The sequence below is a fragment of the Triturus cristatus genome, chromosome 6 (genome assembly GCF_964204655.1).
Source record: "Triturus cristatus chromosome 6, aTriCri1.1, whole genome shotgun sequence".
Lineage (NCBI taxonomy): Eukaryota > Metazoa > Chordata > Amphibia > Caudata > Salamandridae > Triturus > Triturus cristatus.
In genome coordinates this window covers 20,095,567-20,120,034 of record NC_140589.1, presented here as the reverse complement: position 1 = coordinate 20,120,034, position 24,468 = coordinate 20,095,567, and the positions used below count along the sequence as shown (strand labels likewise).

Genomic DNA, 24,468 nt, shown 5'->3' with positions numbered 1-24,468 from the left:
CCATAATTTATTGCTGCATTACACGGCAACAGAAGAGACAAGTGGATTTTGTTACAGGACAAGTAAAATTATGAAGCAACCTGTCCCATGGACAAGCAGGTATTTTATTAAATTCCACACCCCTGGGCTTTTTAGTAAAATAGCAGGTAAGTAACTTTTGAGATTACTAGGCTTACATAGAGTAGTATACCTGGATACTACTCTGGGACATTTCCTGACTGGGGACGGGAGTGTGGAGTTGGCAGAGGTGGGCACACCTCTCTTCCTCACTTGTTTTTCCCGCCGGTTCTCCCGCCCAAAGTGGGAGTCAGAACCAGTGGGGACCAGGTACTGAAAGCAGCAAGTGGCCTGGGGAAGCTCAAAAGGTCAGCAAGCCTTTGAAGCTTCCCCTTCGTGAACCCTGCCCATGCTGGGGCAGGAGGCTTGGCTCTTCGTCCCAGGATGTGCATTGTTTCAGGCCCCAGAGAGCAGCAGGCTCTCAACCCAGGGGCACAGAAACATGTCTGGTGGTGGCAGCTGAAAGCAGCCAGGAGCCTAATGGTGGGTTAGTTTTCAGGGGGCATCTCCAAGATGCCCTCTGTGTGCATTTTTCATTAAATCCCACACTGGTATCAGTGTGGGTTTAATGGGCTGAGAACTTTGATACCAAACTTCTCAGTTTTTAGTGTAGCCATTATGGTAGGAGTACAGGGCTCATGCACCTGTAATAAACACGCAGCCTGCAAAAGAAAAAGTGTGTGTGTGTGCGCACGCGTGTATATATATATATATATATATATACATAGATAGATAGATAGATAGATAGATAGATAGATAGATAGATAGATAGATAGATATAGATAGATAGATAGAGGGCCTCTAAGGGTGGCACAATAAGTGCTGCAGCCCTTAGAGGTCTTCCCTGGTGACAGTGCCCTGGGTACCTGTGGTACCATTTACCAGGGGCTGACCTGTGGTCAGAGATGCCAATTGGGTTAGTTTTGGGGAAAGAACACAGGCCCTGGGAAACTGATTGGCAGGGACCCAGGGCACAGCAAGTCACAGTGCATCAGTAGTCTGGCAAAAAGGGGGTGGGGGTGTTTTACAGCAACATAAACCCACTTTCCTACATGGGTGCAGTGACTAAGAGGCAGCCTCCAAACCTGGGTGCTGTGGTGCAGAAGAGGCACCAAGAACTGGGCACTGTACTCCAGAGATGCCATTTAGAACTGGGAAAGACCCACAGAGGTGACTTCTAGTAATGAACGCCGTGACCGAGAAGCAGCCTCGAAATAAAATGCTTACTTACCAGTTGGATTGGTTTTGCAGCTTGAAGAATTTTTGAGATTCATACACTGTGCGTTATTCTGGCATTTAGTGATTGGGTCCAGAATACTCATTAGTTCTTTTTTCTTTTTTGTGATAGGCGTCATCTGTAGCCATGAAGTCAGACGTGCGCCCAGGAAGTCACTGGGCACGACGCTTATTTGATCGTTTGCTAGGTAGGCCAGGGTGGTCTGTATTTTCCTTCTGGAATGCGCTCTGCTGCTGGGCGATTAGAATCAGTGTCATTTGCGGCTCTATGCACTTGTTCATCACTAGAGGTAGGAGCGGAATTGGTGGAAAATCGTATACAAATTTCCTTGACTTGTCAATCAACAGGACATTTTCCTGGGAGCGGTGGTGTGGGTGCCTTAGAATTTTGCGTTTTCTGGAGTTGCAAATAGATCAATATCTGGAGTACCCCTCAGCTGGAACACCTCTTGAAGCACTTGTTCATTTAGCTCCCATTTCCGTGATACAGAAGCTTGTCTGCCGGCTTCCCCCTTTTCTATGTCTAACAGTTGCATTATTATCAAGCTTATTCCTCTTGGAGTGGCCCATTTGCAGAACCACTAGGCTAGTTTGAACAGTGTATTCCAAGTGCCCTTTCTTTCTTGTTCTGACAGAAAATTGTGGTTGTGTTGTCTGTTTGGATTGGTCTTTTTCTTCTCACTTACATCTGGAATTCCTTCAGGGACACGAAGAGCGTTTTTAGCTCCAGAATATTTATGTGTTGGTTATGCTTTCCATAGACATCTAGTTTTTAGCTCTCCCATGTGCACTCCTGCACCCATGTGGGACGCATCTGTGGAGAGGGCCACCGTTGGAGTTGGTTGCTTGAAGGGCCGGCCTACTATTATGTTCTTTACGTTGCACCATGGCATCTCTTCCTGCACCTTCTGCATTACACCCACTAGATCCTCCCCGATTCCTGTGACTGTTGGTTTTGGATCCACCCTTGAAGTGGTCTTGTATGTAGTCTTGCGTGTGGGATCAGTGGGACCATGCCCAATCACAGCCCTCACTGTCGAAGACTGCCCCATGCATTAGCAGCAAGCCTGGTCTGTGATTGCTTGAATCCTTCCCTCGAGGGTAGGCATGGCTCTCTCCTCCGGCCTGGTTGAAAAATGTTCTAGGTTGATCATGAATCCTAGTCTGAAGGGTGTCCATGACTGTCCGGATGGTCTTTTCGCATTGTGAGTACGAGCTTGCTTGGATTAGCCAGGCGTCTAGGTATGGGCAGCCATGTATCCCATCCCTTCCCTTCTTAGATGGGCCGCCACTGCGGCCAAACATTTCATGAACACTCTGGGTGCCGACTTGATTCCAAAGATAGCACTCTGAATTGGTAGTGGTTTTTGTTAACTACAAACCACAGGTTGTGTTTGCGGTTCATGGGAATGTGTAGTTAAGCATCCTTTAGGCCTATGGTTGCAAAAACGTGCTTTTCCCGCAGCTGCGGGGTGACCTCCTGCAGTGTGCTCATTTTGAACTTGTGCTTCTTTATGAACTTGTTTAGGCAGTAGCGGTCTAGAATTGGGCTTAACAACTTGCCTGTTTTGGGACGAGGAAGTATACAGAGTCGTTTCTTTGACTAATATCTGCTATAGACACTCTTCTGCCCTCTTTTCTAGGAGTTCCTGCACCTCACGTTGCAGGCACCGCACTCCTCTTCAGAATGTGATCTTTTCTTTGGTCTGACCCTCGGTGGAGTCTTTATAAATTCTATACAATAACCACGCTGGTCGATGTTGAGGATCCATTTGTCTGACGTGAACCTCCGCCACTCCTGAAGTAAGGCCTTTATTCTATCCCCACTGGTGGTATGCAGTGAGACAGTTTTTCAGCACAGTCACTTGGTTGAGGGGCCGACAATTCCAGAGGACTGGTCTCTCCCTCTCGCTCTGCGCAGAAAGGGCTTGCACTGGGCAGCTTGGGGCTGCCACTGTTGTGTTGGTGGCTGCTGTTGCCCGAGTAGAATTAGGGTGCCTGTAGCCATGCACACTGGAAGCTTCCCCTTCCCGTTGGTCTCCTCATGAGAGTTGTCTATTGTATTGGTGACACCCCCATGGCCCTGGCCGTGTTGTTGTCATTTCCATAGGAAATTCCTTTTTTTTATGTTGCTCATAACTTTGGCTTTATTTAACAAATTGCCAAAAATATTTTCAAAAAAGTACTTTAGAGGCTGCTACAGCCCGAACAGCTGAACGGATTTACACCAAATTTGGCTCAAAGCTAGATTTTGTTGCAGAAAGAGTGTTTTGTGTAAAACAATTCAGTAGTATTGGAACAATTAGGAAAAAAATTGTATATATCACGCCGCGGAGGATCCGTGGAGCAGACAGATCTGAGACTGATCTGATTGACTGCCACCACCACAACCAGGAAATGGTGGCAGCCACCTTAAAACTCACGACTCAGTCCCAAGTCCCAGTAAAAATAATAAAAAAAATAAAAAGAAATAAGGGGGCAGAGTATGGATACCCTAACCCTCTAGGCCTGGTGGTAAGACCAGAAGGGACCTCACTTGGCACTTGGGAACAAACCTGTTTTTCCCCCCTTAATTTTGCTGCAAAATGTTTTACAAAATACAGACAAAAAAAGTGGGAGCTCCTGTGCTTTTTTAAAGCCTCCAAGTGTGAGCCAAGGCTCAGGAAGGTGTGGGGGGGTGGGGGGGGGTGAAACAACAAGTTTATTTTTTGAGGATAGGGGCACATTATTGGCCCTGGGGACCCCATCCCTGTGGCGCAATTTAATTGGGGGGGGAGGAGCCCCACTCCCAGAGCCATTAATCGCCCCAGGGATCCTGCCCTGGGACCACCTCTCATACTGTGTCCCGGGGAGCCCCACCCCTAGGACAAAGCAGTTTCCCTGCCTGCACCAGTGCAGGCAGGCAATCTTGTGTTTGCTCCCACCTGGCAGGAGCATTTTTAAAACTCCAGCCAAACGAGAGCAAACACCAAGTCTGCTCCCAGCAGATAGGAGCTTTAAAAATACTCCCGCCGGCTGGGAGCAGCCTTGAGATCTACTTTTCTGCCCGCACTCAGGCAGGCAGAAAAACAGATCAAGATATTGCTCCCACCTGTAGGGAGCAGCATACAAAGCATGTCCCTGCCGACGGGAGCAATGCCCCGCTAATGCAGCATGTGGGGAGTCAACTGGGGCTGCAGGGCTCCCCCCAAACTGCGTATGGTGGATACCCTGGGTGGGCGAAAGGGCACCCACCTTGAAATAACACGGGCCTCGGGATGGGGTCCCCTGGGCCATAATAGGCTTGGGAAGGTAGCCACACGGCCCCCTACCCTTTAAAGTACATAGGGCCCTGGGGGATGGGGTCCCCCAGGCCTGAAGAGGCACGGAGAGGGGTCAACAAGGTGTGATATTGGCTCCCTGCATGGGCTTGGCTACCTTTGGGAAGGAGGTTGATGACAGGGCCACGGCCAAACTGCTGCAAGCACGTGCAAAGGCGCATGTGGGGATAGCTGCATGTGGCAGGGCTGGCAGCAGGGCTTGGCTACAGGCCAGGACCTGTGTGCAACATCCCGCTGCACATGACCAAAGGCACTGAGCAGCGTGAGGGTGGCTGCCTTTGGAGAGGTTGGCCACCGGGCCTGGCCTCAGGCCTCCCTCCCCTATTTCTTTGTATTTGGTCTGGGAGATGTGGTCTCCAGGGCCTAAAGACCAATCCTACGCCACATGCTAAAGGCTCAACCCCCGCCAAAGACGGCTGACAGTAATGTGCAGTATGGGGCTGGCTGCCTGCAGGGGATACACTCAGCCGCACTAGGCCTTTGGGCGTATGTGGCAGGGGGTTGGATTTACGTATGGTAATAAAATATTACTTAATGTAAAAAGAAACTAGAATTTTTTTTTTTTTTTTTAAAGCTTTATTTAGATTTGCAAAATCAAACGATACACAAATGTTAGCTGTGCAATCATCGATGACAAAGTATAGAGGTACATCAAAACATTTCCAGCTCCCTCGCAATATATGTAAATTATGAGTGGCATCCAACATCAGAACCCCCTTGCTCATTCCCCCATCTGTGCTTGTCCAACCTGAAACAGAGGAGATTGACAGCGCCCATTCATGCCCATGGTCCCCAGCAAAAGAAACTAGAAATTCACTGAAAAAAAACTCAAGTTAAAGTAACGTTATAGTTAGTTGAAACGTTTTAAACTCTGAAAACCACAGGAACTCACCAGCTATAGGTACAGTTATCTCAAGTAACAAACTCCGGTAACTACAACGTGCGCCCTTGCCATGCACTAATTACCCCACATTACACCACTTACGACATCTTCTATGAGATCATTGATAATATCACTGCAACATTTGCAATTAAATGATTGATGAGTAAACTGCATGGAGGGGCGCAAGTTATAGTTACTTGAGAGAAGGGACTATAACTGACATTCGTGCTGTACAAAGCGTGGGAAATGAAATGCTGTAGGATGACAGGTTTTTTTCTAACACACAACATTTAAATGGTTTGTAAATGAAGTGTACAAACATTTCGAAATATATTTCAGTAGTTAAGAAAGCATATTATTTGTCGGAAAAAAGATTTTAATGGGATGAAAACAAATCAGAACAGTTACTTGGTGATGTGCAAATGATAAATATTTTGCTGAAACCCAATTTCCTCAGATTAATGTTGACAACATGTAGTTTTATGAGTAAAACTGCATTTTAGTGGGAAACTTTGTGACCATTTCAATGGAAAATGTGCTGTTCATAAAGGACAGTGCACTACGACATCTTGCTTTAGTGGTAAATTTATTACAAGTGAGTTTCGAAACATGAACTGAGAAACATTCCTACTCCTGCTCTGATGACAATGCTATTAGTGAACCAAGAGGCAGGTCAGGGATCGCGTGTACCCTACATGTGAGCCAGATTCTCATTATATATGGAGCAAACTTTAGTCTATTCAATCAAACAACACGCTTTTTGTACAGCAGAAATGCAGACCCTATATTTCTAGATGCGCTCGCATATGTGATAATGAAGGAAAATGTGGCTCCGTAAAATAAAATATCTACTTAGGCTCACACAATCTGGGACTACTTTACAAGTCAAGTACATTACAGTTGGGACAAATGGATTATTCAAGTCACTAAACCTGCAGGTCTAGAAACATTTTTATGATTTTGAGAGGCCTAAATAAGGAGTTTACCAATTTGCCCATGTTTAAAGAGGGAGCACAGGCATTTAACTGTTAGAAGGAGTAAAGTGTACAGCAAACATAAGGTTGAGCAACAGGTGAAAAATCCAGGGTGCTCAAGCAGAAAAGGTGGATTTCCTTCACACAAAAAAAGTTGTCACCAACTTATTTTCATTATTTTTATTACATCAATTAGTTTCTTTGTGAACAACATAGGCAATCTACACAACTGACCCATTGCTCGGTTCGGAGAAGTGTCTAGTTTTCATAGGTTCCACACCTTTTATTACACAAACTGAATTGAGGTTGAAATGACCCCGGAGGGGTCCTTGAGCCGCCTGATCGATCTTCTGAGCATCTTTGAGTCCTGTAGTGATTGTCCCGGCAACGAAGACTGGAGGCTTCCTCCGCGGCCGCCATCTTGCCTGAAGTCCTCCTAGCATTGTTTGAGGAGGGGGGGCCCTGTGGTGAGCGATTAGCGGCCCATGGCCAGCAGCTGGGTGAGCTTTTCCACTGTGCCCGTTCGGGACAAGTGTTGCGGCCGCCATTTTGGGACTGGCATCGAGACAGCTGAGGGCTCTACCGCAAGGCCTGTGTGGCCTGTTGTTCCCCCGCATGCTACTGGGGGGTGGGCCCTCTTTGTGAGCCACTGAGAGTGAGTTATGAACAGTGATTTCAGAAGAAAAGAAAAGACACCAGCCCCCAATCTTGCTGTAATGCTGCCAGTGCCACGAGCGCCTGAGATCCTGGTGCCGCCACGACCACGGCGGAGATAGTGGTGGGCCTAGGGGACAGTGGGGGCCAATCAACGAGGAGCAATGGGGCGGAAAGGAGCTGTTAAAGCTGGGTGCCTGACTTTAAAATGGTGCCCGGCAGAGACGCTCCATAAATAAAAAGGCAGCAGCACCTGCTTCGTCTCTGAAGAATTGTCCTCCACTGAAAGTCCCTACATCAGACTTGTGGGCTCGCCCACAGTGTCTGCCTCTGGCACTGGCCCATTCTGTCAGAAATCAGAGGGAGCATATACAGGACCCAGCAAATGCAACTAAAGAGGCTAGATCAATTTGAATACAGCCAAGCTGGATCTTAATAGACAGTGAGTGACGACCCAAAGTAATTTATGTCATGCAAACAATGAAGCTTCTATAATTGCACCAATGATCACTCACAGCACCACACAGTCCCTAATAAAAGGTCAGTGAGGAACTGCAACGGAGGCTGGGACAGCCGTGGTAGCTTCCCCAGAAAACACATTCAGCTATCAATGAAGACCCCCCCACACACAATCGACGAGCATAATAAACGATCTGAGTCTCCTCCACAAACCATCAAACACCATGGTTGAAAGTCTTTGGGGCTTCCCCGCAGCACAGAGGCATAGCGAATTACAGCGGGCACTAACTAGACCCATAAGGGACCTACAAGGAGTCACCCTCAGCCTTATGCTCCGGAGAGTCAACGACCAGCCCTAGAGCAACAGCATGAAATCTCTCTACTACTCGCACTTTCCCCTCTAAGGACGGCTCTGGAAATTCTAGCCCACCCTTCCTTATAGGGTACCTGCCCCACGTAGTCACTATGCCATCCGCCACGTCAGCCTACTACAACTCTGCCTCTGTGAACCACTTAAAACCGCATGGCCCAAACTCCTTCTCAATCAGTTTCCACCCATTCTCTCACCCAAAGCGAAAAAAAACACCTAAAGACCCGAAATATGGAACTCCGTCCTCAGATCGCAACTCAATATCTCCAAAATGACTAACACTTCCCATAGCTGCAAATTGACTTTCTCAGCCCCTAACCACACTAGGCGAAATGGGTACACCACTGCGACCATCTACTCCAATGGCACAGTTCTGATACAAGCCAACAATGACAATCTAGACACCTGTGACGCTCTCTTCCCATCCCTCCCACGCACTCCTCCCACGCACTCCTCCCCTGCCCGACCATCCTCCTCTCCCAGAAGAACCCGACCCACCAACAGAACTCACCCATCATTCCGGTGCAACCTAGTAATAACACCTGCCTCCCGCCGTGAGACACCACCCCCAACACTACCAGAGAGAACAAAACCCCTTTAGCCCCCTCTGGCAACCACCCTCACCCGACTCCCGCCCTCCATTCCTCCCAACCCACTTCGAACGACCTCAACACACAGTACGTGACTCCCAGACCCCTCCCCAGTCCCTCATGCAATTTAACACCGACGCCCCAACATGGCCCCCGCCTCTCCACACCCCGACTCCGCCTAGATCCCACACAGACAGCTCACTCACAAAAGGGCAACTTAACAACTTTAAGCTCTCCCCCCCAGGCTCAACTTTCCCACCCAGAACACCCACACCGACAGAGACTGGGCAGCAGATCACCCAGCTTGAAAGCCAGATAACAACCATAATCCAGGGTCTTAGTGAATTCCTTACCAACCTCGCAGCACCCCTAAAGCCACACCATTTCCCTTCCCTCCCCTCTCTCTCTAAACAGAGCCTTTCCAAGGCTCCCCTCCCGAAAGGGATCTCTACCCCCCTCTCTAATCAGACACAGAGACCGAACAGAACTAGAGATGAAACGTCTGCGAGTGAAGCAGCAGCTCTCGCTTCCTCGTACGACAATCCTATTACTGCCACCCTCCAATCCAAAATACAGGTGATCACCGGACTGGGAAGAGAACAGGCCCCTCTGAAATCCCCTAGACTCCCGGCCACACGCACTATCATCCCCACGGCGTCCCAAACGAAAAAACCCACAACAGAGACGTCCCTCACAAACTGCATGCTCATAAACTGCAGATCAGCCACCAAGCATGCCACAGAGCTAGCGGAATCCATCCTCACCCATGACATAGCATTCATCACCGAGACATGGCTAAATGACTCCTCATTTCCACTCATGGATCTCTTGTCCCCCCTGGCTTTGTAATCCCCAACAAAGATAGAAAAGATCAAAGAGGTGGAGGCATAGCAAACATCCACAAAAACAATATTTCCGTGACGGAAATAGACTCCTTCAACTACAACACCTTTGAGTGCCTAACCGCCAACATCCACACTAGCAACAACAAAACACTTATCTGCCACCTTATTTACCACCCCCCAGGCAACACCACCACATTCACTGAACACCTGTCTGACCTGATTGCCCACTGCTCTCTCCGAGACACGAACAACCTTATTCTGGGCGACCTCAATCTACACTGGAATGAAGAAAACAACCTGCTAATCCAGAACCTGAAGGAGCTGCTTCATAGCAACAACCTTACCCAACACTGCTTAGAGGAAGGCCACAACAAAGGAGCAATCCTAGATGCCATTATCGCCCAGCATGACACTGTTACGATATACCGCACCCTGCCTGTGGACTGGTCCGACCACCACTTAATCCTTTTCCACCTCACTCACCCAATCACACTTAAACCCCCAAACCCAAGACCCTCCGAAATGGACCAGAAACTTCACTCAGCTTAACATGACTGACCTATAGGGAAGGGTTAACTCTCTCCTCACTGCCTCCACGAATGATCTATACACAACAGAACTCACCTCCCACTACAACACAAACATGACATTCATTCTAGATCAAGTAGACCCCTCGAAACTAAAAAAAAAACAGGAACATCCCATCCAGATCTTGACTCAACACAGACAATAACAATGAAAGAAGACTATGGAGGAGCAACCCCTCCTCAAGCCTACTCGAACTCAAAGCAACCCGAAGGAAATAGAAAAAACACATCAGCAGCGGAAAATCCACATTCTTCTGCGCCGCCCTGGACAACGCAAAAAACAGGCCCAAAGAACTGTTCAAAATCATCAGGCAACAAACCTCCAAACCCCCAGAATCCTCCCTAGAGGCCTCCAAGGTCTTGTGTGAAAACTTCGCCAACTTTTTCGAAGAAAAAAATCACCAAGATTGAGCTCTCACTGGACATGAACGTCAACCCAGTCTGCAAAAGCCTGCCCCCCAGTGACAGTAGAAAGCATGCCAAAGCCCCCCACAAAAACCTGGAAGTCCTTCAACCCCATCCCGGAAACCGAGATCCTCAAACTGATCTCCACCTCCAAACCAGCATCTCACGTCCTTGACCCGATACCCAACAAACTGACCAAAAAACTGAAACTCTCCATAGCCTTGTTCTGGTGCAGGATCATAAACAGCTCCCTGAGAACCGGCATCATACCTGAATGCCTCAATGTTGGCCAAGTCACGCCACTACTGAAACAAGCATTGGCATAGCCAATAGGTCTTGCTTTTGGGACCTTATAAGTATTTAGTTATGCAGCACAATATCCTTGGTGCAACAACATCAACTGTTGCATGGCTAAACACTTATAAGGTCCCAAAGGCGAGACCTACTGGCTATGCCAATGCTCATTTATTTTGATTCATTTTCCACTGCAGAAGACAACACATGCAGCCGCAGTGCAATCTTTCTTCACACACACGTCACAAGTAACACACAAACACACATCCATACAGAGCACAAACTCCAACGGAAGCTTCCTTTACAATCCTTGCGATAGCTTCCTTTATAATCTACTCCCCACTGCATTTACTGTCTTAACAAACAAATCAAGCATTTTGTAGTCTCTGAGATTGAGAATTCACTGAACCCCCACTCCCTCCGTTCCTTCCTTGCCCTCCTCACCCGAAAGACACATAAAAACATTTTAGGAACTCAATAACTAAAAAGACAAGAAAGTCATTATCTAAGGTAATAATGTATACTTAAGTGCTATTGTGAGAGCGAGAGAGCGAGAGAGAGATTCCCTACCTCCTAAGAAGCCACTGGATAAAGTCAATGACTTCTCAGGGTAGGCCATACAATCAAGTCCAATTAGCAATAGCCCTTCCAGCATTGCTCTATGCACTTGTCCTTTCACTATGCCCTATGCATGTTGAGCACCACAAAGCCTTTCTTTCAGACAGACCCACTGCAGAGTTGCCCATCCATCATGACGGTTTCATTGAGGTTATCAATGATGTCATTTGTGATGTCATATCTAAGATCATAAGCAGTGCATTTTGAAGGGAGCTGTGGCTGTGTTGCACAACCTAAGTGATGAATTTCAGTGAGTTTTTTATTCCTAACGTCCCAAACCCTTGTATATTTTCTACATAGCAGACATTACTTTCTCTAGTGAGCAATGAATCAGAACTTTCATTGAACAAAGCTTTTTCATCATTTTTTTGTTTTACTAAAAATAGCAATATACTTTAGAAAGCCCCCAGGAAAACTGTGTGTTTGACGATCTGGGCACAAGGCAGAGCTTCTGCACACAAAACACACAACACGCTGTGCTGTGTGAACATGAGGTATCGGTTTTTATTATTAACATCATACAACTGTAAAGAGCAGGTGGAACTTGGGGGAGCAGGGGGGAGGTGAGGGGGGGGGGCAAAGATAAGCACACAGATGATATTAAGGAAAACATGAGGTATAGTTGGGAGTAGCCACACAAATCCAAAGACAGTTTTTCCAAATGGACCAACAGACTAAAAGCACCAATACATTTTTCTCCTAAATGTTGCATTGCTGCCTGGTTGGCTTCTATAGTATGTCTTGCAGTAGTTTGTTATAATGTAACAAACTGAATACCATAGCGTATGTAGTCTGCACGTTAATAGGCCTCTAATAATCTTCAATTAATCTATTTCTATTCATACACTACGGCCAACAGCACAAACTTAGCGCAACTAATCCTACTAGGAAAAGGAAGCAGGTATCTCCTAAGGGAGGAGTGCGAATTACCGCTAAGCGCTTCAACACCATAATCACGACGAAGCGTTGCCTAAAACCACACATGAACACTCTAAAGATTAAGTAATAGTATTTCCATCATCTGAATCCACAAAGAAAAGAATAATCAAGAATACGGACTTGTTGGGTAGCGAGAACTATAAACTAAAAAAGCGGTATTGCAAAAACAACTTTTCCAATTTGACTTTGGCAACTTGCAAATTTGTCCCTTTTAAATGCCATTAAGAAACAGAAATACATGACTTGATATACATCGCGTTTACTTGCTGTCTACCTTGGCTTGAATAAAGCGACTTCTTTCACTTTTCACGGAACTCCGCGCAAGTTTATCGTTTGTTATAATTAACGTATCACTTGAATATTTGTATTTAATTATAGTTACCTGTACTAGGCTGTTATACGTTAGCCCTATCAATATGGGACTGCTCGTGCCAACATATGCATAGAATTTTGGAAATAAATGTTATCTCTCAACTAGCCTTCGCTCTCCCTTTCCTTCTCTTCTCCTTCTTTCCCTTTTCCTTCCTTTCTGCCTGTCTTTTCTTATTTTATTATTGATCACTTGGGTTAGCCTCTCGATACCCATATAGGCGTAATAACCTCACTTTATGATTGTATATGTGATAATTTTGCCTTAGATATCTTGTGTTAACCCGGTTACAGTTTTTCTGTCTACCCTCTTGTAAATCAAAGTATTTTGAGATTTGAAGAAAAAAAAAAAGGACTCCTTGCTTCAAAATAAGAAGACAAAATTGCGCTCCTTAAATCCACGAACGAGCATTGCCGAACATCGGAAAATGGCCAGTGAGCTATGTATAAGTCACCTTTACAACTGACAAGGTAATTGTATAAGAATCCAATGTTGCACAAATAAATATTAAGAAACAAACTCGGCTGATCGCCAGACATCCTTTGATTCTAATGCAATAATATACTTGAACCTTGAAACGGATGGAGACAAAAACATGACTAAAATCAGCTGTTAGCTGCACAGTCCATTTCTCTTCTGTACTGTACGTTCTCTTAACTTCACGTTTGTCACGGTGCCCCCAGGTGTCTAAAAAGGCTGCCCTTACGTCTGCACAGGCTGCCCTTACGTCTGCACAGACTGCCTCCTTACGGCTGTGCCGAATGTCACTGTGCCGAATGTCACTGTGCCTGCACTTCTGATACAACCCATCGGTCTTAGGGTTACTTCTGTATGCCTGCCTCGTCGGGCTACTCTTTCTATACTTCACCTCATATTGCCCCTACACGCCTATCACCAGTTGGACCCATCACTAAGTGTCTGCCCCCTGGATGCACCTTCCATGGGCATGAATTCAAGGCGGTATTTATTAACTGTACGCAACCCCCACCTACCTGCAGGTGTTTCGCCGCAGGGATGCAGTCTCGGCACAACTGCACTTATCATACCCCTGCAGAGGGCGCATTGTTGTTATTATTTTTGGGGGTGGTCTGCTGTCAGTCATCGGACGACCCTCACATGCCTCCTTTGTGTCCTCGGCTCCTCCCACTCTGGTCTGGCAGCCCCTGTGAGCGATATGGGGAAGGACGAGTGCAGGGAGGCGAATAACCCTCTGTCCACCTAACGGAAATGAAAGACGAACAAGAAGTATGCAATAACACGCGGTGCGCCCTCGTCGCCCCTTCTAACTCGCCGACACTTATACTGTATCAGCTGTTCACGCCGAAGCCGCCTGGGCGCGCCCCCTTCGCCTGAGCGTGCAGCGGTGCTTCCACTCCGTTTTGCACGCAGGGGATCCTTGCGCATAACCGGAGGATTCTGTATTACATCGCCCAGGCGGAGAGCCGGGACACGGAAGCAGACTGTAAAGTACTCGCAACAGGTGGATGGACGCGTTTCCACCATGTTGGAATGTGGCTTTTTCAATTGAATGGACGGTCGTTTGGCAATTGCACTTACATTTTTCTCAAAAGTGTAATGTAATATTTAGGGAAATTGACAGCGCCAAATGAAAGAGCTAGACGATAGAGGGAGAGGTGATGCAAGGGGAAATGGGTTGCAGAAGGAAAGCGAAAAGACAGTGATGAACAGTAAGGAGATGACGAGAAATGTGTAAATGGAGGAGTTCTGACTGATGCAGGGAGAACAAGCGCTAAAACACAAGCGCGGCCCGGCGGCCGCTAAAGTGTACTCGTGCATGCAGAGAGTGGGCCTACGCTGGTTTTCCTCCTTACACAGCCGCTCACAAAGGATAAAAATAAAAAATAAACTTTACCTCCGACCTACACCCCGTCAACAGGGGCGTCGCCCAAGGTTCAGTACTCTCACCTTAATTGTTCAACATATACATGGATCCCCTGACCACCCTACTCAAAAATGCTAACATACCTTTCCACCTCTATGCAGAGGACACCCAGATCTATCTAGAAACCTCCTCCATTGATGACATTCACGGACTAAATGTCACTCTAAAAGAAATCCAACATTGGCCGTCGCTTAACCACTTAAAACTCAACCAAGGCAAAACGGAAGTACTCCTCATCTCCAACAAAGAAGAGAACCCTCACATTTCAGAATGGCTAAAAGCTTTGGCTGCTCTCAACGGCACTCACGCTCTGGCCCACTCCGTTAAATCATTAGGAATCACCCTAGACTCAAAACTCGACATGGCCAAACACATCAAGAACTCCGCAAAGAAGTGCCTTCGTCAACCTGAAGCTACTTAACAAAATAAAACCATTCATCCCAACCAACGACCTCAAACAAGCCACCCGATCACTGGTGCTATCCGGAATCGACTACGGGAATGCCACCCTCACTGGTACAACAAAATCTCACCTAGCTCCCCTCAAAAGTACTCTCAACACAGCAGCTAGAATGGTCACTGGAATCAGGAAATACGACCACATCTCACCAGCACTCGGAGAACTAAAAAGACTCCTAATCGAACTGCGTGCCAGTTTCAGAACTGCCTGCCTCACACACAAAGCCCTGCACACAGGAAAACCTGAGTATTTGGCAGCTAAACTCAAAAGGGCTGGTCAGACAAGGAACCTCAGGAGCTCCAGCACCCTACTACTCATCCCTATGAAAACACGCAAACAAAAAACTGCCCCACGGTCCTTCGCCGGAAACGCACCCAAAATCTGGTACGCCATCCCAGTCGGTATCAGGACTATCTCGTCCTTCACAAAATTCAAAAAACACCTAAAAGTCCTTTTCTTCAACCGCTCCCTCCCGAATGGATAGCCGCCATCTAAATGCAAATTCCTGCTTGTTGTCTCTCCCAGCCATTGTAGCTCTGAGACTTACCTCCTCCCTGCTATTTGACCCCTAACTGCTCCTCCACCCCCCCTAAGTGGTTCAACCCCAAGACAACGTGCACTCTATGAGGTTATCTCAGGACTCACGGACTACCTCAAAGATGCTCAGCACACTAGGGACTTCCAAACCTATATGTAGAATAACTGCTTTATTGTATCAACCCCCAAGGCAACGTGCACTCTAAAAGCTTATCTCTGGACTCACATACTAACTCAATGCTGCTCAGCACACTTGGACTTCCAAACTTATATGTAGAATACTGCTTTATTGTATGAATCTTGTTCAAAAACTGTTGTGAAGCGCTCCGATACCCTCGGGTCAGGCTAGCGCTATAGAAAACTCCTTAACAAAATAAATAAAATAAATCACCCAAAAAATAAAAAATGGATTATCATAAAAATGCAAAAACGGTGGTGAAAAAATGGTTTCTTTTACAGCTCTGCTTATTCCTCAAACTGGGAAGGTGGTGATCTCAACAAATCAAACCGTTTGTTGATGCGATTTTAGAAACAAAAACATTATCTTTCCCTTCCCCACAGCACTATTTTCATTTTTTTCCAGAAAGAAAATCATTTGCTGTATTGTATCTACTCTCTTAGTTCCCTCAAAGGGAATCCACAAATCTTGGGTTTACCAATATGTGACTAACATTTGGTCCGCAAGTTTTTTGTGGGAAAAAAGTTATTAAGGCTTAAGAGCGGCGTGCTCCAAACATAACCAAACATTTGCAATGCAATCGGTCTACCATTGGTAAAAGTTAGATATTGGTGCTGTAAATAGAACGTTTTTTACTTCGGTTTTGTGGTTTGGAAGCATTTAATACTGCTGGGCAAGCTACTTACATATTTGAAGCTTATGACCTACATGGAATGCTGACAAACATTTACTTCTGCGCTTGGAGGGGTGGCATTGGGGGCTGGCCAGCAGTGTTGTGGGAGGGGTGAAGGGCTGGGCGGGGTGGCATTGGGTGAGTAAGTAACTCCCAACTTCCCTTGAGGTATGTTGTGTAAAGAAATAAAAGTCCCTAGAAAACCAGCAAGGTAACCAAATATGTATTTTTGTAATGACCTTTGATCTGAAAGTGTTTGTCCACTGAGACATAACCAAAGGGGGGAGGAATGCTCCCAGCCCCTGCTGCTTGAATGTTAATTACTTGATGCAGCTGCTTGGAAAGGAAATGTGAGATGGGAAGAGGAAGAACAATGTATGGGCTCTGCACCGCAATAACGTGGGTGAGAACAGAGCGGTTGGAGAGGAGTGAGGGTACTGATGCAAAATATGCAGAGACAAACGTGGCAAGCTTGCACCAAACTTTTTACATGCACGGACACTTGCTATACTTCTTCATGCGAACAGCAAGAGGAGCACTCCCTAAACAAGGCTGCTCTATTCCTCTCAGCGTTACCGCTGTTCACTACACAAAAGTCTGGGTAAACTGCCTGAACTGTGCAGGTTGTTACTGTACGTCTCAGAATTACAAAGAAGAAATAAAAACAAAACACGATGCAATAGGCAACTGTTTACTGGTATTTCTCTCCCTGTGAATGCTCTTAAAGCAGAGCAATGCAGCGAAAGAAACACGCATCCGACAGCACGGAAACTAGCAGCTGCTGCCCATCAGACGCGTGCAAAAAGTAGATGGGGGTTAACGGCTTACCAATCGACTGCTGTGCGTTCTCGTCCATCTGCCTGTACCGCGGCCGCCTCTCAGTGTTGCAATAGAGCTCAGCCAGAGCTCCGGCAGAGACTGAGCATGCCTAGCGCAGGCAGCCGCCTGCACAAGGAACAGCGAGTGGTGAGCTACCCGCCTCCACCAGCGTCTAGAAAGTTGGAGCTGCCTGGAAGCAGCGATGTACCAGTACTTCACATTGAAGGGCGAGCCACGCACAACAAAAGAAAGGTGTGCGGCCGCCATTGTTCAAGATGAATCGCGGTGAGCCGGGCTGCAAATAAAAACAAGCATTGAAAATGCAATAGGTCTCGCCTTTAAGTTAAAGCCATTTGCTTTGCTAATGATATTATATAGCAACGCAAATGGCTTTAACTTAATGAAAGGCAAGACCTATTGCATTTTTAATGCTTGCAGTAATCAATGTTGGGTGGAGGGGAAGGGGGGTCCTTGGGCCCTAACTGCCTTCCAAAGGGGATCTAAATAAGCCCCGTGCGTACATCCACTTTTCAAGGCTGATACCCGTCTTGAAATGTTCCTGAAATGCGGTGCATTAATGCGAGACGTTATTTTGAAGTAAACTTTGCTACGTCCTACTGTAAGAGAAGTGTCTGTGACTCTCATTGCGGGGGAGGAGTGGGGCAGTTGGTATTGGGGATTAAGCCACCGCGCAAGTAAAACTACCCCCGTGTGTAGCGTCAGCCGCACCTTCCCGCACGCCACGAAGCGCGAGGTTTAATCACTTAATTACATACGATTATTTTGAAGCTGATTTGATTCCACGCAAATCTTCTCTTTGAGGCGTGTGAGGGCTCCAGGGGGTAGAAAGATCCGCATCGACCCCCAGACAGACCCAGGGCTGCACTGCTGCTGCTGCAGACACGCGCCGCACTTCACAAGTTCCCCGGAGCAGAGTCTGTGAGAGAAACCCAAGTGTATGCAGACTGTGGAGAGAGAGAAGAGCTTGGGGAGATGGGGGCGGCAAAGAGGAGGTGACAGGATGAGATGCAACAAGAGGATGCTTGGGCGCGGGGGGTGAGAGTGAGGGAGGAGGTGAGTGAGGGAGGAGGTGAGTGGGGAAGGAGGGAGGGAGGGCGAGAGACAATGAAAGCGAGAGGGAGAGATGGAAGAAGGGAAGGATGAGTAAAAGAAGATAAAGGTGTAAAGGGGAAAAAGCGCCCCGGGCGAGGAGTAGAAAGAAATTAGAATAAAATAAATAAAAAGAGAGCAGAGAGATGGATGTAGAGACAAACCGCGTTAGACGAGAGAGCGGGACGAAGAGGTCATACAATTTATTTATTTATGAGTTTTGATATAGCGCAGACTTTGCCCGAAGGTGTCAGAGCACTTCACAATAGGAACAGTAACGTTACATGAGGAGAAAATTACAGTGGGTATGTTACAAAAGCAAACGTTACGTTACATGAGGAAAAAGTGACAATACAAGGTAGAGGAGCAAGGGAAGAAAAATAGGTGGGAGACAAGGAATGAGAGAAAGAGGAACGTGGGAGAGTGTGAGACGAGGAGGAGGCTTGGGGTGGAGAGAAGGAAGAAGAGCCAAACAGAAGGGGCAATAGAGAGATGAAGGAAAATAGACATGGTGAGAAAATGAGAGGGGGGGGAGAGACCGAGAGCACAAATTGAGGTGCACCACTGAGGTGCAGTATGGGGGGAGACCGTGAGAGATGTGGCAGTGGGGCTGTTGCGAGAGAGAGAGCAAAAGCGAAGGATGTGACATAAATGGGGAGGGGATGCGAGAGGGAGTGGAAGAGAGAATGAGTGAAGATAAGGACAAAAAAGAAGACAAAAAAAGCAAGAGGTGGGAAAGATGAGCCAGGTCGCCGAGACCTAAAAACCTTGACTTCCACGGGCATTGCTGATAGGGGCAGGCTCTGTCTCCATCTAGGGTGTAGGAAGGGTCTGCCCTGTACAGACCGTACGCTCCTCAGATCTGCGGCATACACGAGAGCCTCAGACAAAGGTGCTCGAATGGCACGTGCACACACGGAGGTCCTTACTGCCATTCCATATCTAGGCACAAAGGGGATGCCATCCCTTAGAACGTAAAGGGTGCATATTAAGACCTGTCAGATATCACTCCTTATGGAAGAACTTGTGATTTGGTGCCTAACAACCTCTCGTACTGAACACCACCGGCACCAACGCAAGGGGAGAGGAAAACACATCTGTCCCTCTATCCAAGTCCCAATGTCCCTCTTCCGAGCTCCCATATATTGTCAAGTGGGGAGCTCCTCAAAAGCTCCGTGCTCTAGAGACCCCTTACTTCACACTTCCTTGCTGCGGAGTTTGGTGCTTCAGATGGGGACAAATGTCCCCTGACTCCCGGTGCCAGCACTCCGTGCCTGGCAGTACCTATTGCGTCCAAAGTACTGGACACAACATCTGCACGGGACACACACTCCAGGCAACCTAAAGATAGGGTGTGGAGAGCAAAATGTGCGTACACCCGGCGCAACAAAACAAACTGATGTTTGCCTGCGTCTGCTGGGCACATGTGCGCCGTTTGTCCTGTTGCGCCTTAAACAGGAACACATTTGTTTTTGTTAGGCACGGGGAGATTAAGTGATTTGCCCAGAATCACAGGATGCAGAGTCGACGCGGAGACTCGAGCCTGGTTCCCCAGTTCTACAGCTGGTAGCTTTAGCCATAGTGCCGCATCCACTATGTAACTTATGAGAGCACCGGATCAATTTTTTCACCTCGTCAGCGGCGTATGATATAATTTAAAGCTGCGTGTGGGCCAATGGTGTATTTTCTAAAAACACTATCGGCAAAACTCCGAGCATATAAACAGGGTCACAAAGAGCCAACGTGTGCTAGATATTTTATTTTAACCGCGCAGACTCCGAAGCAAGCCCTCGGACATCCACGCATATTTAAACGATTTCCTAAATACACTGTTTTTGTTGTCAGTGCATTCGAAAGCTTGGCGACGCAAGTTCAAAAGATTATTTTGCAGCATACCCATTTCACATTTGTACTTTATCACTAAACATTAACTGTTGTTTTACGAAGGCGCAGCCTTTCCTTTGGAATCTTCGTATTGTTTTGTTATAGTGCACACTCACCACAAAGGAATTACACGTAGTTAAGGCTGTGGCTTAGTTTCCAGGGTCCACTTTAACTTTTGTCCGTCGCAAAAGCTTTCTTGTCTTTATGGGGCCATGTGTTTGAAACACATGGCCCCATAAAGATAAGAAAGCTTTCACGACGCACGGAAGGCAGACGAGCCCGTCCAAATGGGACGGCTCATAAAGCCAAACGAAAACATCATGAACAGCTCTTTTCCAATGGCTGGCCACCATTTAGCATAAACGGTGACGCCAGCCAATGGAAAAGAGGGGCGGGGCTTAAAGCCCTTTACAAAAAATACCACAAAACGTTAAATCTCGCCAGCGAGACTGCGCATGTGCGCAGCCCACGCCAGGCAAGACCTAAACATTGAAATGGGCAAAAATAGAGTTGGGCGAGCCGCGCACAACAAAAGAAAGGCGCACGGCCGCCATTGTTAAAGATGCAAAATAAAACATAGAATGTTGGCTTGCACGCTAAGCAATGAAAACCAAGTAAAAACACAACTCCAATTACACTAACAATGTAACTCCAATTATATGAACATTGTGTCCGGGAAGTGTGATCGGGGCAGTGTGTAACGGTCGTGCCTGCAACACTAGCTACAAAAAGGTGATTAACAAAAGAGTGCTGATAAACTTCCTAGGGGCAGTCCTCATGGGAGTTTACAACAGTAGAAAGGGAGGGACTACTAAACAAATTTACCAACGAAAACGAAGCATGTCAGTCAAAGGAGCCAATTGAAAACATGGGTGGGAAATGAACAGAGCTTAACACCAATATTCTGAACACGACACGTCTTAAAAAGACAGAGCAAATGCTGCATAGGCGAGACCTAAAAAGGGCGTAGCACAGGACAGGAGAACAGTCAGCAGCTAAGGGCTAAAGCAAATCATTTTTTTAAATACGGTTATAGTAACGATACACTCATTGCAGAACTGTTAATCCATGTAATTTGCCTATGAGCACACCATGTAATATACTATAAGCGCTACTCCAGAAAAATAACACTTTCCGCCATGAACCAACTTGAACCCACTATGATCATACCACAAACACTGTCTCAATAGAGATGCATGCGTTTTAAAAGAGACAGAAACCATCATCAAAGAGCCACCATAGGCCAAGACACCAGTACGTCACTACCACAACTGCATGATAGCGAAGAGCTAAGGCTAGAATGGTGGTATTTTTTAGGATTAAGGAATGTGTGCCATGGTAGGGACGCAAAAAACACAAGAAGATGGACGGAATGTTGCACATTGGCAAAACATTCACCCCCAGTCACAGATCTGGGTTTAATCCATCGTTATTTTGCTCACCTCACCATGCCACCCCAGTTCAGACATGGCCATATGCAAATCAGTCTTGACCCTGTGCCTCATGGGAACAGTCCAGCCCAAACTGCCAAGCCATGTCTTCCCTGGACCGGAATCAAGCATCCTAGGACCGATTTCGGGGTTTCACCCCTCTTCAGCCAGGATAGCTTGACTCCAGTGGCGTAGAGAGCACAGGACCCACGTCTGGGCATAACCTTTCCACATAGGGCGAACAGCAAAACACACAAGATGATGGACGGAATGTTGCAAATTGGCAAAACATTCACCCCCAGTCACAGATCTGGTTTTAATCCATCGTTATTTTGCTCACCACGCCACCCCAGTTCAGACTTGGCCATATGCAAATCAGTCTTGACCCTGGTAGAGAAGGCACAACATCCAAGGGTCTACTACCAATCAGAGGGACACAGGCCTGTTGGTCGCAAGACGACCAGGAGGTACGCAGCAACGGCGCCAGGAGGTACGCAGCAACGGCGCCAGCAGGTACGCAGCAACGGCGCCAGCAGGTACGCAGCAACGGCGCCAGGAGGCACGCAGCAACGGCGCCAGGAGGCACGCAGCAACGGCGCCAGGAGGCACGCAGCAACGGCGCCAGGAGGCACGCAGCAACGGCGCCAGGAGGCACGCAGCAACGGCGCCAGGAGGCACGCAGCAACGGCGCCAGGAGGCACGCAGCAACGGGGCCAGGAGGCACGCAGCAACGGGGCCAGGAGGTACGCAGCAACGGGGCCAGGAGGTACGCAGCAACGGGGCCAGGAGGTACGCAGCAACGGGGCCAAGAGGTACGCAGCAACGGGGCCAAGAGGTACGCAGCAACGGGGCCAAGAGGTACGCAGCAACGGGGCCAAGAGGTACGCAGCAACGGGGCCAAGAGGTACGCAGCAACGGGGCCAAGAGGTACATGGTGAGAACATGAAGAACACAGTGACATAACATTCTGATGAACACAGCAACAATACTGCAAGGAATGTGGTAACAGCACAAGTACACAGCACCAAGAGGAACAAGGCACCAGCATTACAAAGAAAGCAGCCAAACAGCACCGGGATTCACAGCACCACAGAAAGAAACAGACAGAACCACAGAAAGAAGCAGGCACAGCACCACAGAAAACAGACCAGCACAGCACCACAGAAAAGTTACTGGCACAGCACCACAGAAAAATTACAGACAGCACCACTGAAAAAAGGCAGGCACAGCACCACAGAAAAAGTCAGGGACAGCACCACCAAAAGAAGCTGAAACACCACCACAAAAAAGATGCCAACAGAACATCCCAAATGCAGAAGCTAACAAAGGCGACAGCACCAGAGAGAATATGGAGATCGTGGCAAAAGAGAACCACAGTAAATACAGAACTGTAAAAAGTAGGCAGACAGCAACACAAAAACTCACAAACAGCATGCCAAAAACAAGACCAACACAAAACTGACCAACTGCACCATATTTAAACAGTGACACAGCATAGATGATTAAGCACCTCGAGGGATGCAGCCACAGCACCAGAGGGAATAGGGAAACACAGTCCCATGTGGAAGGCGGCCACACTGTGCAGCGGAGAACACAGCCACACACCTCTAGGGGAATCCAGCCACTCAGCACAGAAGGGAAAAGAACCATGCAGCACCACAGGGGAAGGCAGCCACGCAGCCCCACAGGGGGAGGCAGCCGCGCAGCCCCACAGGGGAAGGCAGCCACGCAGCCCCACAGGGGGAGGCAGCCGCGCAGCCCCACAGGGGAAGGCAGCCGCGCAGCCCCACAGGGGAAGGCAGCCGCGCAGCCCCACAGGGGAAGGCAGCCGCGCAGCCCCACAGGAGGAGGCAGCCGCGCAGCCCCACAGGGGGAGGCAGCCGCGCAGCCCCACAGGGGGAGGCAGCCGCGCAGCCCCACAGGGGGAGGCAGCCGCGCAGCCCCACAGGGGGAGGCAGCCACGCAGCCCCACAGGGGGAGGCAGCCACGCAGCCCCACAGGGGGAGGCAGCCACGCAGCGCCACACTGATAGGCAGCCACGCAGCGCCAAAGGGATAGGCAGCCACGCAGCGCCAAAGGGATAGGCAGCCACGCGCCACAGGGGAAGGCAGCCATGCAGCGCCACAGGGGAAGGCAGCCACGCAGTAACACAGGGGAAGGCGACCACTAAGCACGAGGTGATAGAACACCACAAAGAATGTGGTAGAACTACGGCACAAGCAATACAGTGAAATATCACTACGAGGAATAAAGCAACAATAGCAAAAGGAAGAAAGACACAAGAGAAACACAGGGACACAACAGCCCCAGGAGCGTCAACAGACCCAGAAGAGTAGGAAGTGCCACAAGAAAGACATCACCCCGGACATAAGAGTACAGCACCTCAAGGCACACTTCAACAGACAAGGAGGACCACAAGGAACACGCGGACAGGGCACGCCCGGGGGCACAAGGTGACAGGAACACAGCAGCCCTGGACCAGGCCAGCTCTGGGAAGATCTCTTCATGGGCACAACCTGACTGGCACTCCTACCTGTCAGGGATGCAGAGGCCGGAGGAGGGAGGGTGTAGACGGGCGTAGGTGAAGGGCACAGGCGGCGTGCAGGGGACCAGGGGATGCAATCCTAGGGCCTGCCAGGCGGCTGCCACACTGACGTCACCTGCTGCAGACCCGAAGATGCAGGCAGAGTACGCTCCGGTGCCCACCCCCGCCTCTCCCAGACACCCCGGTGCGGTGCCAGACGATGCTGCAGGGAGGGGTGCCAAGGGCCAGAAGATGCGAGGATGCTCCGGTGCCCGGCAACCGCCTCTCAGAGGAATGCAGGCGGAGTGACAGCAGAGCAGGGCGGGGTGGGCGGGCGGGCCAAGCCCAC

The 24,468-nt window shown here is 48.4% G+C and overlaps 1 protein-coding gene across 8 annotated transcripts in view; it reads right to left on the bottom strand.

The window, feature by feature from the left end:
- Positions 1-24,468, bottom strand: part of KLC4 (kinesin light chain 4) — a 595,564-nt gene that overhangs the window by 520,081 nt on the left and 51,015 nt on the right. Inside the window, exon 1 of one of the 8 annotated variants that reach the window (XM_085610146.1) lies at positions 24,129-24,261. The exons of 5 other annotated variants lie outside the window; for them this stretch is intronic. The gene's annotated coding sequence lies outside the window, so the exon portion shown is untranslated. Of the gene's footprint in view, positions 1-13,593; positions 13,820-24,128; positions 24,262-24,468 lie in introns of those variants that run through there. 2 more of the 8 variants (XM_085610154.1, XM_085610148.1) reach the window with 2 other exon arrangements.